We start from the raw sequence: 16,571 nt of genomic DNA on the forward strand, positions 1-16,571 counted from the left end.
TCTGCAACTACGGACTCGCTTTGGGTAGATGGTGATTTAATTTAAATAGGACAGTCACTTTAGTTTTCATATCTCACACAATGCTTCTAGTAATATAACTGAAGACCTCCTACTTACGATAATCACTGTGGCAACTGAAACACGTAAATAAAAAATTAACATTTGTTTGACAAAAAACTTCAATGCAAGCATTATTATTTCTGCAATGCCTTCAGCTTAATCAAGAGAAGAGGTCCGAACTAATTTGAATTTTTAAATAGCTAACCCATTCCACCTTTAGTATATCCATACATAAAGGACCAACTCCTTCTAAAGCAGTGAGTCTTTAGGATAGATCATCAACACGGAAGGAATGAGTCAAGTCTACAAATATAAAATACAAATCTATACGAATTCAAAGGCATTGTGTGGACATTTTGTGTCTGGGTAGTGATGTGGTTTAACCGCTGCAACTGGAATTTAATCCCTGTAACCAGCAGCAGAAGCTGTAAGCGAGAGGGTATAAGGCGGTTGCCTGCTCAGACACGTGGGTTTCATTTGGTACTCCAGTTTCCTCCCACAAAATGACCCTCTACCGCAACAACCGTGCAAGTCAGTAAATAGCTAATATATAGCTAATGTTAATTAAATGTTTGGCTTTAAAAATAAATATAATTTTATTTTATAGATACAGTGGAGCCTCGGTAATCCGGACGCCATTAATTCGGACGCTTCACCTTCCGGACGATTTTTCTAGGGAATGGAATTTTTATCCGTTATATTGCATCATTAATCCGGAAATTCGCGTTCCGGATACGGACCGTCATTTTTTACTACAAAACGTTAAAATGCATTGAAAATTGTACCACTAATCCGGACGGTAATTTTTTTGAGGGAAGGTCTGTGTCGGACAATTTTAGCAAGGCGTAAATTATAAAGAAAACAAGCCAAACTGTCTAATTGAAGCAATTACCTGTACCCCGTCAACACCTCCCTTTAATTAGGTGGTGTGTGATGATATGTCAGTTAGATAGCACGTGCCAATCGAGTTATTGTATTGTCAATTTTTGCACATAAGATCTGTATTGCGTGTAGTGTTGAATTTTGTAAATTAATCTGTAGCATTTTAATTTATAGTCTTGATCAATAGCCTAATAGTATTTTAAAGTAAATTATAAACATCATGCCGTGATGATGTATTTTTTTTTTTTTTTTGGTTGAACTGCTACACATATCAGTTGTACTGATTCGTAAATTAATATCGGCTTATTCAAATATAGAGAGTGTAGATTATACTTTTAGATTCTGGATTTTATACTGCTGATTTGCGTGAAATATACATGCATGTTCATGTATATGTAGTAAGTTTTTAATGTTTAGAATGTCACGCATGTAGAATGTACCTGTGTACGATTGTTTCTTGTTACGATGTTGTAGAGTTTTATTGCTTTCGAATTTTTAAACTCTGGGTAGAAGTGAGAAAATTACCATTTTAAGAAAAATGACAATTAAATTTTGTATGTACCCGTAATGTTGGTTTCACCCGAGTTTTGTTCCGTTATTATCGCATCATGAAAATAATAGGTGCGCATGGCTAGATCAAAGCAGTAGTAGGTCTTAATATTACGAGCTTAAATGATTTTGTTCTCCCGATATTGGCTTGGATAATTATAGAATAAGAAATATAAACTCTGGCAGATGGAATTTTGGTTAAAGATGTTGTCAACCGACATGACAAACATGAAATTCTTAAATCAACTGTGGACGATGAATATTGTTTAGACAGACCGCCGAACCCGTGAATCGTGACAGATGGAAATGGCCAGCCTCTTTCAGAAGTAAAAGTGTGATGAAATGTTTGAAGTATAAAATGATTATGTTAGTTACTAATGATTGATTTCTTTACAGTTACATATAGTGCTTCATTATTTGTTATAGTGCATACGGTACACAGTTTTGTATATTTATTTGTAGTGCTAATATACATGTACATGTACAATGTAAGCATAGGCAAATACACTGGACACGTATATTTCAATTTTAGAGCTTTGAAATGTATGAAAATGTTAATATTATTATGATTTATTTACTAATGCAAATGGTTAAATCCAATGATAGAATGTGTTTAATTCACTATGCATCAATAAAGTAAGCTTATTGGTTACTTATGTAAAGATAAAAAATATGTGATTCAGTTATCTGGACGCTTCATTTATCCGGACGATTTTGCTGGAAACCAAAGTGTCCGGATTAACGAGGCTCCACTGTATTTGATTTGATGTTTTTAATTTTCAACAAGATGTGTGTGTAAAACACAAATGCCCCCGATAATGGCCAATTCCAAAGATGGCCAATGTCACAAGGACAAATATCTTGGTACCAGTAGAAAGATCTTGTCACAAGAAATGGTCATGTGCAAGATGAAAGCTCTAATTTACCATTTAGAAGTTATGACCAATGTAAAGTTTTTTAAAAGTAGGTACAAATGCCAAGGTGCCAACAGAAAGGTCTTGTCACAAGGAATAACTCATGTGAAATATCAAAGCTTTAGCACTTATTGTTCAAAAAGTTATTAGCAAGGTTAAAGTTTTCATAAAGTAGGTCAAACTCCAAGGTTAAGGTCACATGGTCAAATATTTTGGTACCCACGGAAAGGTCTTGTCACAAGGAATACTCATGTGAAATATCAAAGCTCTAGCACTTACTGTTCAAAAGTTATTAGCAAGGATAAAGTTTCAGACAGAATTACAGAATGAAATGACAGACAGGACAAAAACAATATGCTCCCCGATCTTTGATCGATCTGGGGGGGGGGGGGGGGGGGGGGGGGTGGGGGGGTGGGGGCATAAAAACATATTTTTCATACAAGATATTATATGCTGTTGAATATGATGCAATCATATATCAAAATAAATGATTTAATCACAATGTTTGCAAAAAACCTAATGCTTGTAACAAGTTACCTACCATCATTCAATGTATTGAATTGAACATAATTAATCTGATAAAACATCAATAGGATTGGGTACAAGTTCAAAAACTTAGAGAGCCCTCTCTGAATACAATTATACATAAGATTGTTTCAGACCTCTATGATAGTCTGTAGTGTCACTGGTCAACTGAGAGATGAATTAAACAATAACTATTCTCTTTGGCTTTTGGCTACCATTAAGCAACATATCCATGGGGGATTGGGGTTGATAAATCTATAAACTGTCAAGAAATTTATTTTGGCAATTTAGATACATGGGTCATTCTTCACATCATTTTCTGAGGCAAGGAACAATTTATTCCTGCTGTGTTTTTTTATGTGGATATCATTAATTCAAAAGCTATGCAGATATAATTAAAAGTCTCCCTTCAATGCTGGTTAGGATTCATCTACTGTTACCACCAGCTCCACTGCACCCCCAACCGAGTGAAACACATAAACAATAAATAGATCTATAGCCACTAGACCCCATAATGTTTGTTTGTTGTGGAAGCACATACTTATCAATAATATTCCTGTTTACTTGGCATTCCTCACACAAAGCCGGCTTTTGTTGTGGGACACAGTAGCTATTGTTTAGTTCAAGTACCTGCATCCGCAGTGCATCCTAACCACATTTCTGTTAATCACCTGCCTCATACCAATCATCTCAAAATGTCCACTGGAGGCTGACCTCAACGTTTTAGGATTTTAACTTAATTACGCTAATCGATTGCAGCTGTTTAAAGGCTTTTTAACAAGTACCTGTCAAATCATTTCCACCTAAAATATACATTGAATGTTTCCCCAAATGATTGGGAAATTAACTTGAGGAATATTGCCCTCTTCTTAGCATTTCTTACCTTCAGGCTGGTGATAAAACCTAATGTTGACAAAATGAAATTAACTGGAGGAGGATCATTTTTTCACCTTCTGTCTAAAAAAATATGTATGAGATGTGAAATATGAGGCCATAATCAAGCATATCCAAAAGTTCAGTGCCCTCTGTGAGTGACCTTGTCAGGGGTCACTGTACTGGGCAGATAGCTATGTCTATCAGGACTGTCGATCACTGCACACCAACCCAGACATAAATAATATCATTACTGAACCTGCCCAACAAAACTGTAACCTACTAAACCTCATTGCAAGCAATTGTACCTTAACAGTTACTTGATAAATGTCCCCCAGCCCCCCAATTTTTTCCCCTAAAACACCGTTTTGAAATTTAGCTTCTTTTGTAGCCAACTTCTCCACAATTTTGATAAAATTACACACCACTCATTTTTAAAATGTAAGTGTAGTTGCTGTCATAATTTTGAAAATAATCTTCTGACATACTATTGCTATCTTTGTCCAAACCTTATATAGTGAGCTGCAAAAGAAATGTCTCATCCATGTGTATAGTAATGAAGTTTTCATACCACTATCACAAAAATATAACTTGAATTTCAGTGAAAACCATTTTATACATTTGAAGCATGACGACAATAGAAGCACAAAATGCATTTCAGAGGACGTCTTTCGATGATTATGTAATAAAATTGTTCCCACTTAATAACATGCACGTCCTCCAATGGTGTTGATCACAGTAGCACATGGAGTGAATTAGGTGGAGACTGCCTAACCCTGTCAGAAGGATGCTCTCAGTTCATCCGCAGTTGTCAGCCTTGGATAAAAGTCATCGAGTTGTCTCTGAATCTCCTCCTATAAATGTTCAGTGGGGGTTAAGTCTGGATGTAAAAATATGACTATTAGGGCATGACTGTTACATCATTTTTATTCCAGGTTTGCCCTTGTTGTCCTACGCGTATGTACAGTGCATTGTCATGTTGAAAGATGCGATTCTGATGTTGAGCAAAATGTGACACAAAATGAGGTCATAGAAATAGGTCAGGTGTATCATGCAATCATTATCCAATTACTGTTCTTACCTGGACTAATATTTTGAAAGACAACAAGTTTTTGAAAAGTCCAACTAATAATACTAAGGCCACCTTAGGAGTCCGTGTCAACCATACATTCATGAACACAATGTTCCCCTCTTCTGCACCAGACTCTCCTGTTTTCAGCGTTAATATGCAAAACTTGCTTTCATCAGAGAAGATTTTATTCTGCCAGTATTGATGCCAGTTCCATCGGTTTGTAGTTCACTCTGGTGGTATCTGGGTGTAAGCACTTCAAGTGGTTTTGGTAGTGTCTGGGCATGAGCACTGGGCCCCAGGCAGGGCAATGGCATGCAAGGTTATAAACAGCAAATCTTCAACACTGTGTCATCACAGACCTATTGTCTGTTGGGCTGTTTGTGTCCCTGTTGAGAAGCAACCATGAATATATTTAACCTGGCCCTAACATGATCAGTCCATGGTCCGACAGACTGCTTTAAATGTTATATCATTGCTGCAAATGTTGTATCATGCAGATGATGCAAATAAATGCATTGGCAATAGCTTCCTCACACCTACACCCGACTCAGAGTCACAGCATTTGTCTAGTGTAAATTTGATAACAGTTTATGAAAAACTGTATAGACTTATGTTGGTTTTTTTTAACATGTAAAGGTTTACCACGGCACCCTGTGCACACCTTTTTCCTACATAATATCAGAATGAGCTCAATCATAAACTGAATAATTGGTTTTAACAACAACAAAAATAAATAAAAAGATAGACCATATGAAGAAAAAAAAATTTAATTGTTTTTCCTCATCACTATATCTGATGCTATGTTTCTTTTGTGGTTCAGTATAAAATAGAGATTAGAAAACAAGTCAGAAAGGGCCCACAATGTTGCCTGACAGATGGACCGATGAAAATCTTCTAAAGAAAACTCAAACGTGACTGTTTTTAATTATCAAACACAAAAAAAAACAACCCATGTAGCTATTGATCTTAATTATAGTGTTTCATTTTGATAATTTTACAGATATATTAGATCTTATGTCATTTAATATCATTTAATTGTGTTTCATTGTTGCATTCCTCTTCTTACCCTTGTAAAGCGCCTTAGAGCAATATGTTTGATATAAGGCGCTACATAAATTTTTATTATTATTATTGTTATCAAATTTTGGTTTGCCATGGAAAGTGATGATGAACAGAAATTTAAAATTCAAAGGGGACTTCCTCTGCCTAACTGAAGTTGTACATACAAAATTCCTCTCCCTAATCCAAGTATGATGCATAAAATCTATGAAAATCTTCCCAAAGAAACTGTGTGCCATAGGAAGTGCTGATAGACGGACAGACAGAGTGATTACTATAAGACACACCCACCATATGGTGGTGATCTAAAATGTACTCTTAAATCAAATATTGTCAAATCTCTGCAATCAGTGATCAAATAATTGATAGTTTAGATACTGTAAACACTTCTTGTTTTATCAAAACAGAACCAGATTCATAAGATTAAAAAAAAAACTACCAAAAACAAAATGTGTTTGTGAAACACTACACCATCGAAGGCAACAAAGAAACAATACACAAGATCAAAGACTTAATTTGGTACCAAAAGAAAGGTCTTATCAAATCAAATGCACATATGAAATATGATTGATTAATTGATTAAATATTGTTTAACGTCACTCTCGAGAATATTTCACTCATATGGAGTCGTCATCATTGCCGGTGAAAGGCTGCAAAATTTAGGACTATGTTCGGCGCTTACGGCCTTTGAGCAGGGCGGTATCTTTTTGTGCCACACCTGCTGTGACATGGGGCCTAAATTGGTTTCTGCAGTCTCATCTGAAGGACTGCCTCATTTAGTTGTCTCTTACAACAAGCAAGGGGTACTGAGGACCTATTCTAACCCGGATCCCCACAGAAACGTATGAAATATGACTGCCCTATCACTCAACATTCAAAGTTCTGAGGATGATTAAAGTTTTGAATCTGGATCAAACTTAAGGGTTATATATATACAAGGTCACAAAAATCATTATATCAAATGAAAGGTCTTATCATAAGAACATATAAAATATGAGAGCCGGTATCACTCACCATTCAAAAGTTATGAGCAAGATTAAAATTTTAGACAGAAAGGACCCATACAATACACTTTAGTTGCAGGGGCATAAAACGTTTTGTACAATAAATTTCTCTGGATCAACTCTTGTATTTACATTTTGTATAACTCCATAGAAATATAAGTAATTGGAACTTGAAATCTGTTTCTTAAAAACGGATGAACAACACACAATTATTAATAGCAAAATTCTTTTTAAAATGATCAATTATACTATATTAACGATGAATATCGGTAACATATTTCTCGCTCTTTTCAATTTCAATATTTGACTACCTGGACAGCTCAGTGCAGTCAGCATGTGATTGTAGATTGACATAATTTCACATCTTATAGGGGTTTTAACCACCTACATCATTTCTAGTTGATACAACAGGCCCATCGGCTTCAAGTCAGCTGAGTGTCGATTACACAACTAAAAACTTTCATTAGATTTTCAAATTTAGAAAACCAAATGTCTTCACTTTTGATATTACAAGTGAGGTTCATTTTTTCATTGTTTCTGTGCTTTTGAACAAGGCCTCACTGTATATGGAACATTCAGATTAATGAGGCCTCACTATATATGGAACATTTAGATTAATGGGGCCTCACTGTATATGGAACATTCAGAATAACGAGGCCTCACTATATATGGAACATTCACATTGACAAGACCTCACTGTATGTGAAGCTTATACTAAATAGTGTCCTTTTTGCATTTTCAAACATGTAATATAAATATCACCAAAATATGTATAGATTATATAATTACATTTTCATGTAAAATACTAAAATCTGATTTGCTAAGAAACCTTTTTCCCCACAAGAGTATAAATCACACCCTCCAGAGTATTAATATCTAGCAATGGGAAATATTACACAACAGATGCCATAATAAATACCAAAATGCATCAAATTGATAGTGTACGGTTTAATTAAAACAGATTTTTTGAAAGATATCATTTGAGCATTTGAAATACAGGCGGTATGTAGTACATTACAGCAGCATGTTGATTGATTAAAAGAAACAAACTTTACAATTGACAGCCTGTAAAGTGTTTAGTAATACATGACGCATTGTGTTTACTATTTTTTTCATGTTTACAACAATTTAGAAAAACAATAAATCAGCTGAGGAGGTTTTGTGCTTTGTTACATATTAAGCATTACTAATAAAGATATGCCATTCAGTATGATAAAACAAATAGTACATCTAGTTGAGTATCCTTGACATTTTTTACCCCAGTCATTGTCAACCTTAGCTTTCTTAGGGTTAAAATTGTCAATATTTCCTCAACTACATACACTATCTATTATAATATCTTCCTATATTTGGACTACAGATTACTCTGTGTACCTGATCAAGAAAGAGGGCTCCTGGTAGGTGTTACTGGTCAACAGGGGATACTTACTCCTCCTAGGCACCTGATCCCACCTCTAGTATATATCCAGCAGTCCATGTTTGCCCTACTTTTAATTTTGCATTCTGTAAAGGATTTACAAGATTGATCACTGTTTGTTATTTTCATTTTTCATTAAGAATATCAAATTCTGAAATAATTGAGCACAGCAACCAACGCAATAAAATGATTATCTTTGGAACTGGATATGAATAATTAAGTTTGATATATTTAATTCATTTACAACAGTTTAGTTGCAGACCAACATGATTGACCAGTTACTGTGTCATATAATTTGTGTTTGGACTTTGTGTGTGTGTGTGAATATATATATATATATATATATATATATATATATATATATATATATATATATTTCACATTATGAATTAATTCTAAAACAAAAAGTAACCTTCTGATCAGCGTATCCTTAATTCATATAATTTGAGTTTAGTTAAGTTTACTTACTTCAGGAATTAATTCTGAAACAGTAACCTTCAGAGTATCCTTGTAATTTTTCTTTCATGGACATAGAAGCAATTAACGGTAAATGATGAGGTATGAAATACACGCACGTTTAATTAGAATGGACTAAAGGTCAGTGTACAATATGTTGAGAGAAATAATAATCATTCGAGAGGCGCTATTTGCAGCTAACGTAATTTAGAATAGGCATTTCTAAAGTTCAGGCATGATCATTAGATTCAACATCTGATGTGGTGGATTCTGGCGGGGAAATGGGGAGTGGTATAATAGATGCCATCACCTCAGGATAGCTTTACACAAACATTTATGATCTCTATACTACAGAGCAATATTCCCCATTTGTTCATGTTTATCAGAGCAATATTCCCTCTGTTCACGTTCATAAAAGGAATTTTCCAAATTTGTTCACATTCATCAGGGAACATTCCAAATTTATTCATGTTTATCCGCATAAAGACCTTGCATAAAGATTATGGTCACTATTAGTTTTCTAGGTGAAATGTCTAGGCCTTAGGAAGGCAAATTCCCTTGTGTACAAAAATCTACACTTTCCATCAAAAATTTGTCAGGCCATTAGATACTTGAAAGTTTGAGCGAATTTTCTTATTCTATATATGAAAAGGTGAAGATAATGAACAGTGATCAATTTCGAAAATCCTATAAAGAATACAAAATAAAGACAAGAGGTACTGTGAGCAATGCTCACTAAGAATACCCCCCGCTTACCCCAATCTCCCAAAGGGTGTTGTTAATAGGTATAAATTACCTCTTTCCTTAGTGTAAAAATATGGTATGCCTTTGTAAAAGAAAATGGAAGGTATAGTCCGAACACAAATCCATGGTATAAACTTATAATTTTGACCTTGAGATCAAAGGTCAAGGTCATAAAGAGGTCATGAATGTACATGACACATAGTCTCATGATGATACACCCATGTCTTATGGTATGACTATGTCAAAACCCTATAATCAATTTTGACCTTGAGGTCAAAGTTCAAGGTCATATAGAGGTCATGAAGGTACCCGACATATCGTCTCATGGTGATACACTCATAAGTCAAATATGGTATGCCTATGTCAAAGAACAAAGAAGTTATGGCCCGGACACGAATCCATTGTAAAAAAAACCCTTTAATTTTGACCTTAAGGTCAAGGTCATATAGAGGTCATGAAGGTACTCAACATATAGTCTCATGGTGATCCACCTGTGTGCCAAATATGGTATGCGTAAGTCAAAGAACAAAGAAGTTATGGCCTGGACACAAATCTGCACAGACAGACAGATGGACAGACAGACAGAGTGATTTCTATATACCCCCCAGAACTTCGTTCAGGGGGTATAAAAAGGGAAAACAATTGGACCCCTGGACACACCAGAGGTGAGATCAGGTACCTTGGAGGAGTAAGCATCCCATGTTGACTGGTCATACCCACCATGAGCCCTATATCTTGATCATACTTTCAGGAATGAAACCTTAAAGGACACATCGCATGTTTTTAAACTTTTTAATTTTTTCAGCAAAATTAATTCAATTCATGCCTAAAACTACTTTACATGTGTTTTAAATGAAACAGTTTGCGTCGTTTTCGAGTTTGAAAGCGATGGAATTCAAATCTTGCGATATGCATATTTTCTTCGATATTTTACGCGCCATTATCTGTGACGTCATATGCGACCTCGAGCGAGAAGATTTGAAAACAGTTGTTAGCCATTTCATAAACAGATTAGATTTAATTGACAAACAAACAATTATCACATTAACGCCTTGTAAATAACACTGCATTAGGGTGTTGTGTGCCGTTTAAGGGTGTACTTGCTGTCAGTAGAGAGGCTTAGGACTGTGTTTTTTTTCAATTTTCGAAGGAAGGTATGAGGGACAAGACGTGAATATTTTTTGTCGGCACAACGACTTTGCCATAAAAAAACCCCAGTAGAATTTGTCCCTGTACTTTTTTAAACAAGCACTTGGACAAAGACGTAGATAAACTGCGAGAAAATGGTTCTATCAAAGCTACCCACTGTTACATATAGGCCTACGGTTCTGCTCTCAAATTCAATACACACTCGCACCAACTGACCTTCACCTTCTAACACCATATAGGCAGAACTTCGCTAGCAGTGTCTACCAACTGGTAGTTTTAAAAAAGATATTTGAAGATAAAAGATAATTGAACTTTCAATTATAAATAATAAAATATGATATTTCCCAACTTTGAATTGAATTATAATGCTTTCATTTTTTTTAAGGATCACATACGTGTTTACAACAACGTACAGCACGCCGCGCTCCCACTTCCTAAGTAACAACGTGTAGATAACAAAAAAAAAAAAAAGATTAATAAAATTGCTTGAATAGAATAATTTAAAAGTATTAGGATTTTCACCATAAGTTTGATAATTTTTATTATTTTTTTTTTTCGAAATGCACCCGTGACAGTAGGCCTAGTTGTCAATGATACATAATCGTATCATAATTTAGATCTATCTAACTTCTCAAAAATAAATTTAATAATAATTGCACTGTTTATTTTAGAAAAGCAACAACGCTAATTACAGTTGTTTACAAAAATGACATTACCATATTGTGTTTAGACAGTGATCCCATGTAAACATTATTTACTCGCAGATTTCATACTCGCTTTCCTCGCTACATTTGGGCCGCTATTTGTATGCACTGGTGGCTAAAAGATATAAGACTCGGGAAATTTGTTAACATCGAAATAAATGTTATCCATGGTAGATTTATTAGGCCCCTAAAACCCGAGTTTTTAAAAATATCTAACACTACTTTTACAACAAGTTGATCGACGAAGGTCGCATATGACGTCACTGTACCACGTGACTACCTATCTAATTAACTAGGCTTTTTGAAATCGGGGCTTAGATTTAAGTCCGTATTGTGGCTAATTATCGCAATACTTCAGCCAACGAACTATTACAATTAATTTCTATAAGCATAAGGGAGACAAAATGCATATAATTTTGTATACTTTGAAAACACGATATGTGTCCTTTAATGTAAAAAGAGCTGTGCCCCGATGAGAAATATAAAAGTCCCAAGGACACTGACAGGATACTGGATAGTGGTCGTTTATTTGTAAACTATTTTTCGCTAAGTCTAAGTTTGTATTTGATTTCAAATGCACTTGCAAGGTATGATGCTGCAGTGCAGGGCCTATGTATTTGATACATATACTATGACTAGCATATGCAACTTAAGTATGCATCGGGGAAAATCCAGAATTAGAATGAACATTTAAACCAGAATTTGAAGCATTATTAGAAATCAAAATAGCTTTACTAGTGTTTAAATCATTCAAACAATCCTCATTTTGAAATATGTACTCTGAATAAAATAGAAGAAACAAAAAATGTTTTGCCCCATATAGGCAATAATGAAAAGATCTAGCATGTCTGTAAAGATAATGAAAGATATGGATTATCTTCTAGTCTGAGGCAATCACAATACTCATTAAAGTTTTATCTCTATAAGACAAAGCAGTAGTTTTTTCATATCCAGAGTGAATTGATTTATGACCTACTGAGATTTAAAATAAAAAGGAGTCATAATACCATAATACATTTTGAACAATGTGGGTCTATACTCTTCAAGGGGGTTACCAGTGTACCAAGTTTGAAGTCTGTCGTGCAAATTTAGGGTTCACAAGATATTGAGTGGACAGTATTTCCTTATGTCCAGAGTAGTTTGATCCTTGACCTTGTGACCTCAAAGTCAACAGAGGGCATATACTTTTAGGAGAAACCAGTTTAACAAGTTTTGATGTTTGTCAATTTGGTTCTTAATGGAGCAGACAACATACCAACTGATAGTCAGGTGTAAAACAAATTACACTCTCCTTTCGTTAAGGAGAGCATAATAATTCTTTGTCAAATATATAAGGCAAAAGACATGCTTTTAGAAATGGAATTTAATAAAACAATACCAAGTTTACATTATAACACTAAGTTTGCATTATTTTAACCGTAAGAGGATGATCAATCAAAAAAAAAAAATCATCACTGACCGACTTCCAGTAGCATTCCATGCTAGCAACTATGGCATATCCTATCATTGGCACAGATTTGAGATAGATAAAGTAACATTGAAAAAGGGTTGGATCAGGATTATAACTAGCATTCAAATCAGTATGCATTGCTAGCATTCAAAGTCAGCAAGGAACCAGCATTTCAGAAATGATGTCTATGTATTGTCTCTCTCACCAAGATTTTCACTGGTTTTCAAGGTTAAATATAAAAGATCAAGGTCATTGCAATGGAAATGTCTAAATTCCTATGTTCTTTATAAATCATTTCAATGTAAGTACTTGCAGGATTGCTATCTTACAAAATGCCATGTTGCAAGGGTTTACTCCACTTTCTAGTGCCCTGCATCGTAAAATAGTAAAATGATGACAAATTTTGTAATCATAATAAATTCAATGTGTACTTCAGCTAGCAATTCAAAAAATTACTTTGAGTGTCAATTTCAATGCCAAAGAAAAATGGGGTCCAACAGATGTACACACCTTGTTGATTTTCTTACATAGCCATGCAATATTTTACAGCCAAAAAATTCACAAAAATCTGTAATGCGCAGATTTGACGCACATACTTTTTTTATCTGTTATAAATTGGAGGGAAAATGGGAAAAGAAATTAAATTCATCGCCAAGATAGATGCTCATTATTTAGCCATTATGAAATAGCTACTGTCAGAGACTATATATGGGTCTGCATGTGCATTTACTACAGGAAACAGACAAGGGCCCTTGACCGACATTTAAAGTCCATCCAGTATAAACTACGTCGTAGTGTTATGTACGAGTATCAAAATAATGTGCAAAGTGAGCATTTTTCTACCAATACTGTCCAATATCTCCATGTATCAGGGTCCTGCACGCTAACTCAGATCAAAGACTTGTCAAATTTTGTTTGTGTTGCCTTCGAAATGCAATTATGACCAATGGGTTGGCTGAGGTATTTAAAGTACAAATGTATTTAATTTTTTTTTACAAAATGTACATGTAATACGATGACATCCAAGGTCATGAAATTGTTCACTAAAATTTACTCATATTGATGGTCAGGGGTTTCAACAGTCTCGTTTAAAGTCAGCATTTCACTAATTCTATGGTCGATATAACGATCTAGTTTGCCAATACAACCTATCATTGGGTCAAATGCTGTCTGACATGTTTCATACCGATTGTTAGACTGTTCTTGGCACAATGATTTTGAAAATGGATAACTCCATTTACCTGATCAAGATATAGGGCATATGGCGGGTGTGACCGGTCGACAAGGGATGCTTATTCCTCCTAGGCACCTGGTCTTGTCTAGGGGTCTGTGTTTGCCCAACTCTCTATTTTGTATTGCTTGTAGGAGTTGTGAGATTGATTACTGTTCGTTATCTTCATTTTTCACATATAAACAAAATTCTGAATTCATGTAAAAGAAATGATATGATTGAAAGGTTCCAAAGGTTTGTTGTAACCAAGGGGTGGCAATAGGGATAAGCTCCCATTGTCTATAAAATGCTCCTCATGGCATGCGCGTCTAATAGCCTCTGACAACCAAGTCCAGCTCCTAGCCTGCTTGTGTGGTTTGAATCAAGCCTGGCGGAACTGCTACTACTGATAGGAGAAGGGGTGAGGGCGGGTTACCTGATGCCTGAAAACCAGTGCTTTGGTGTCTGGAAGGACAGCTCATCTAAGAAAAGGAAAACTCTGATTCCAAACCTCCGCTGTCTTGCGGACATACCCACTTATGGGAAAGGCTAGGTAAAGGAAATCACTGATATGAAAACGAATGGGTGGACTGTGCTCAAAATCCAGGGATTGAAAGCAGTCTAGGAAGGAAACTCCAAAATCAAACCACCTTTCGTTGAGGTTATTAGAGGTTTGTGTAGGGCCAACAACCCTACCTATAAAAAAAGCCAAGTTACAGAAGCATCAACGACAAACTAAAACCAACATAACCTGGGCCAGATTGGAGGACTGGCGTCGATGGCCTATGTTCCTTCTGGAACGATAGGCCTAGTAAGTAAGTCTCTAAGATATGATTGAAAACAAAAGAAAAGAAAAAATATTGAATTGGAGCATTCTTTTCTGGGACGGTTATAAAAGTTGACCAAGGGTTATCCTCATGATGTAATTTCACACACATAGTCTGATACACAAGGATCTGACTACTAAGTATTGTCTCATGATCCTTTGCACTGTGATAACGTAGTTCAAAGGAACATGGGACAAAACTAAGATCTGACATCATTCCAACTGGGATCACGTTAAAGCTACCTTTCTGTTAGCCAATGAAATCACTGATGCTGAAATTTTAATTACAATCACACTGTGAAGTGTACATTGTAAACAAAGAAATTGTGATACTTAAGTTTCTCCTGTTTATTGTGATACTTCTTAAGTTTCTCCTGTTTATTGTTTAAAATAAAAAAACTCTGTATCGCCAATATGTATCAAATATCGTACCTCTACATCACAATACTGAGAGAATCATTTAAATTCATGAAGGACAATTTTTGTGGATTGTCGAGATTTTACAGTTTTATTCAGATGTTAATTTTGTGAACATGGGTTCTGTTCGTCATATAAATTGTATATTTCAGGGTTAAGTTTGAAATTTGTGGGATAAGAGTACCAGCAAAATCTAAAGAAAATTGAGCACCACTCCCACCCCTGAAATTTAATGACTGTACAGTACAAAACATTGTATCAAAAATATTTTTCAACACCAAGCCCTTGCAAATGTGTCCATTAATTTGTTTGACTGTTTGCAACTTTTACTTATATATTGTGATGAATCCTTATACTAAATCCAAAAGAGCTGAATGTGCAAACAACTTGATGTGTTGGAATGACATGAGCGCCTCTGCCAAAGGGCCATAACTCTGCTAAAAGTTATCCGACCAGATCCTTAGAAGTATCTGACTGCATATTCTCATGATATATTAATATCCCAAATTTTCAAAGTCCAATTGGCTCAAATCTTCCAAAAATTATTCGACCATAACAAAATACAAACTTGACCTGTATATTTTCAGTACCTATAATATATATATATCCTGAAATCCAATTCACACAACAGAAATAAAGAGTGGAAAATGTGAATTAATTATTCAAAATTTTCTAAATCTAAGGGACATTAAACTCTGCAAAATATCATCTGACTGGAACCAACTAGTATCTGACTTGTGTATTCTCATTATATACCTATATACCAAATTCAATTCAAAATGTCCTTGTAAGACTGAGATAATGAGTAATTACAATGAAAAACTGAATTTTTTTTAGTCCAAGGGGCATAACTCTGCCAAAAACATTTTGACCTGAACCAAATACAAAATTGACCTGTATATCCTCACGATGTACCTAAATCCTGAATTTATATTTAAAATGTCCATGTATGATTGAAATTATAAGCGGAAACTGAATTATTTAAATTTTCCAAGTCCAAGGGGCACAACTCTGTCAAAAAGTATTCAATTAAAACCAATAAAATCTTGACCTGTGGATCCTCATGATGTATTTATCTATAAACAGTGCATGTATGAACCTTGATAAATGTAGTATGGCTATTTCAATGGCTGGGAATTCTAACAAAGATGAAAGTAAATTACAAATATAAATTTACTTTTGAAAATGACCCTGATGCATTTTCAACAAGAGCAACACCAACGTGGCATAATACGCCCGTAGATTTTGCTCAAGGAAAAC

At 34.9% G+C, this 16,571-nt stretch overlaps 1 protein-coding gene and 1 long non-coding RNA gene across 9 annotated transcripts in view; one reads left to right on the plus strand and one right to left on the minus strand.

Moving 5' to 3' along the window:
- LOC125658761 (muscleblind-like protein 1) overlaps window positions 1–16,571 on the minus strand; it is a 126,377-nt gene that overhangs the window by 67,118 nt on the left and 42,688 nt on the right. Inside the window, exon 4 of one of the 8 annotated variants that reach the window (XM_056150083.1) lies at window positions 8,368–8,441. The exons of the other annotated variants lie outside the window; for them this stretch is intronic. The gene's annotated coding sequence lies outside the window, so the exon portion shown is untranslated. The remainder of the gene's footprint in view (window positions 1–8,367; window positions 8,442–16,571) is intronic. 8 annotated transcript variants of the gene reach the window in all.
- LOC125658764 (uncharacterized) lies at window positions 453–4,086 on the plus strand. The gene is made up of 2 exons (XR_007363803.2): window positions 453–591; window positions 668–4,086. It is a non-coding gene; the product is annotated as an uncharacterized LOC125658764 (long non-coding RNA).

This window comes from Ostrea edulis, chromosome 9 (genome assembly GCF_947568905.1).
Source record: "Ostrea edulis chromosome 9, xbOstEdul1.1, whole genome shotgun sequence".
In the NCBI taxonomy this organism is placed as follows: Eukaryota; Metazoa; Mollusca; class Bivalvia; order Ostreida; family Ostreidae; genus Ostrea; species Ostrea edulis.